Source organism: Cylas formicarius, unplaced genomic scaffold, assembly GCF_029955315.1.
Source record: "Cylas formicarius isolate icCylForm1 unplaced genomic scaffold, icCylForm1.1 PGA_scaffold_2__14_contigs__length_35257938, whole genome shotgun sequence".
Classification (NCBI taxonomy): Eukaryota; Metazoa; Arthropoda; class Insecta; order Coleoptera; family Brentidae; genus Cylas; species Cylas formicarius.
The window spans coordinates 24,578,696-24,582,514 of NW_026844319.1; positions in this window are offsets into that span (position 1 = coordinate 24,578,696).

Consider the following 3,819-nt stretch of genomic DNA (forward strand, 5'->3'; position numbering starts at 1 on the left):
GCACAGTGTGCTGCGATGGCAGGCGTCACGGCGCTATGCGGGCGGCGGGACGGGAACCCGAAAGGGGTGGCACTGGTTGCTTCTTATACGCGCGACTGTTGAAGGTGCGTTTTTTTTTCTTCTCGTTTACACGAGGACTTCGCCCGGCGGCGGCAACAGTTTACGTGTCGGGGAATACCGAAAACGGACAAGTTTCCTCTTAACTCGATTTAGACAAAAACGTTTATTTTATTCCGGTTCCGATTGGGGGGGACTTTTTCGCAAAACGATTGATCCAATTCGATTACGGTTACGGTGGTTACGTTTTCACTAATTTCGAAAAAAAAATAGTAGTTTAATAAATCGCGAAAGTGCCATTTTACTGGAACCATAGATATAGTGAGAGAAAATACGATTTGCTCTCGGTTGGGCACGACTGCTGTGGTCATTCGCACATTTTCCGACATACGCCGAGGATTTTTCCTTTGGTCACAGACCAACACCCAAAAAAAGAATATAAGCAATATTTGTTCTCAGCTAGCAAAAGAGGATTTTGACCGATACCAAAAAAAAAACGGCTTCCCCCGCTTCCACAACGGATCATCCGGGCCCATCACTTTAACACTTTAATACATTCACTAAACACTTCCGGAACAACAATCACACGAAAAAAGAAACGATGTCAGAGTTTTTGGGACAATGGACTCTGCAGGGAGCGAGGGGAGAATAACCATAGATATATATGTAATCAAGGGAAATAGCATTGTTTCATTTCAACGTTGCCAGTGCTGGATATCACTGTTGTTTTTGTACCCATACGCTATACATAAAATAATGTTTTTCTACTCCCGTCTGTAAAATACTTAATTACCCACCGATCTAGCGTGCGGGAAGCGTCACTTTACCACGTCAGTTTCGTTTCCCATGAATCCGAGCCACTTCGGACATTTCCGGGATTTTACCCCACGGATTTGGAAGCAATCGGATGTTTGCGAAGATATTTCCCACGCTGTGAATTTTGACGTTTGTCAATTCTGACAGACATATCAGTGAATGTATTCGTGTTGTTTTGCGAAAATGTACCCAAAAACTAACGGTCGTAGAAAAAGTATAATATGCAACACGTTCGGTAAACTTTTTAACTCACTCGTTTATTAATAAACTCGTGAGTCAAATGCCGTTTACCGCACTTGTTGCATAATATCCTTTTTTTACATGAGTTAACAAAATGGCTTGGTAATATTTCATTAAACAATACTAATAAAATTACGGGATTACTTTCGAAAAATCGTCGCTGAGCGGGGCGAATTCTTGGCGCGTATTTCAAAAAGAAACTGCTTCGCGGTTCCTTGATCTAGAGAGACGCATTGTTTTTCTATCGTGCTCCTGCGGACCACTATAGAACTTTCGCAAAATCGATGTAATTTTATTGTGCATACACCCTGTATAAACCGTCTGCCACGTCTCGCTGAACTTCAAAGTTATGGCAAACTTTGATAAATATTAAAATTTGTACAAATTATTTTTTCATATATCTCGCTAACCCTGTATGATAAATGAATCCTGAAACTCTTTCTCGACATAGTTTAAGATATTGTTCAAATCAAACTATCGCATTTTTAACAGTTTTTCATTTATCGCCAATAATTTACCCACAAAAACGGAAATTTTTAGGATCTTTTAGTTTTTTTTGTCCATAAAAGACAAACCTTGTATATAATTCAAACAATTTTCGGAATAGAGCTTGTAGCTCTGGATCTCCTACGTTTCCTGATATATGAATTTTTCCAGTAGAGTAAATGCAGTACGCTGTAATAATGAATGACGTCATCGCGTCTAGATTGAGTTTGAGGAATAGCGATTTTTATATGCATTTTTTTTTAAATATCTCGAGCAGCGTCTGTGATAGACAAAAACCGTAAATACAAAAATTATAGCTCTCGATATGGCCTATATAAGCTGTTTAAACCAATTAGCCATATTTTTTATAAATTTTGATTTAGGGCAAATAATTTACTTTGGAAAAGAACAATTTTCAGGATCTTTTAGATTTTTGTCTATAATTTAAAAACCCTGTATATAACCTAAAAAATTTTCGAAATAAAAGTTATAGTACCGGGTCGCTTGCGTCGTTTGGTTTAAGAATTTTGCCGATCGGGTAAACAGTTTTCAGAAAAATAATTTTTTCTGGGAGTCAAAATAACCCAAATTTTTAAACAAATTCTTCGCGATATTTGATGGCGGCCAGTTTCAACAATTTAAATGCCGGTGTAGACTTCTACTTCTCTGCCAAAGTTGAAGTCAATAGCTCCAAATTTGAGACACCTATTATATTTTTGAATGTAGTACAGAATATCCCGAATTCCATCTACAATACGCAAAAACCATAACTACCTGTCCGTACTAGCTATATCGTCGTGTGAAAGAAACTGACAGCTAAAACACAGCGTTTTATTTGTGTCAATTATCATTACACGTGGAACACAATTTTCAGTTTCCACTTTTAAAAAATTATCAAAAATAAAGGATTTTGGTATTGGCTTTTATTTCTTGCATATTTTACCAAAATATGTGATACACAAAACCAAACTTAATAGCCTGTATGATTGCTTCTTCTTTCCAATTGTCCAATGCGTCTCGGCATGCCGCGTGTCCCTCGTAGGTTCCACTCTTCTTGAACAGCAACAGTTAATTCCTGATGGGTCCCATAAGGCTTTTCTTGATTGGATATTGGTCTGCCAAGATAATCCCATATATGTTCATGAAGTATATTTTCGTTCCTATCCACCTAGACCCTTCCAGACCCTCTCCCGTCGACTATCACTGTGTAGACAAATCGTGATTCATTGCGCTGTTTTGACAAAAGCCAATCCTTGTGTTCTTGAGCAAATTGAAGACGATCAGTTCTATGTCTAGGTAAAAGTATAGATACTCTCAAAGGTCTTCTTTACCGTCAGATTTGCCGAATATCTCCCTTTTATAGCACTTATTGAAATTATCCGTCGGTATGTTCGCAAAAAATGACCTCAAGGCGCCGGTAAAGATATTCCTTTGAGTGAAATTAGCCATACAAATGTGCTCCCTCTTCGTTATCACTTTATACACAAAAAAAGGCAAATGTAAGTTAAACAACCCTCAAGCTAACAGGGTGCCAGACTTTGGTGGGATTTGTGATGTGGTTGTGCTCCCTCTTCGTTATCACTTTATACACAAAAAATGGCGAATGTAAGTTAAACAACCCTCAAGCTAACAGGGTGCCAGACTTTTGGTCGGATTTGTGATGTGGTTTGCAAATTTTTCAAATTTGTTTAAATTTTACAAACAATGATTACGCCTCTCGGGAATTATATTCTCCTATCTTACGTGGTTATCATACTAACCAACCATTCATATGTAGACAATACTCCTCACCCACTCGTCCTTTATCTAAACAACAATATTTGCATCAAAGCAACAGCAATTTTTTAAGTGACTTATGCGCACTTTTTTAGTTGGACATCTGTGACTGGTATAAGAGGAAGTCTAGAAATTCAGTAATATTACCTACAATATGCAGTAAGAACATCCTACGACGACGATATAGACTACAAAAGGGGAAATTATTTACTTACCGCCACCAATGAATATGGTTACTGGTCGTATTAGCTTAATAGCTGACATTTATTGGCTATGCTTTTACAAAACAAAAATACAAAATTCACATTGATTGCAAATAATCAAACAAAAAATTAGAAAATTTACCAACGGCAAATTACAGCACGAGTACGTTCACTGAGTTATGTGTGACGTGGCCGTCAGAACTGACAAACGTCAAAAAAGTGTTAAAACTTGTCGAAAATA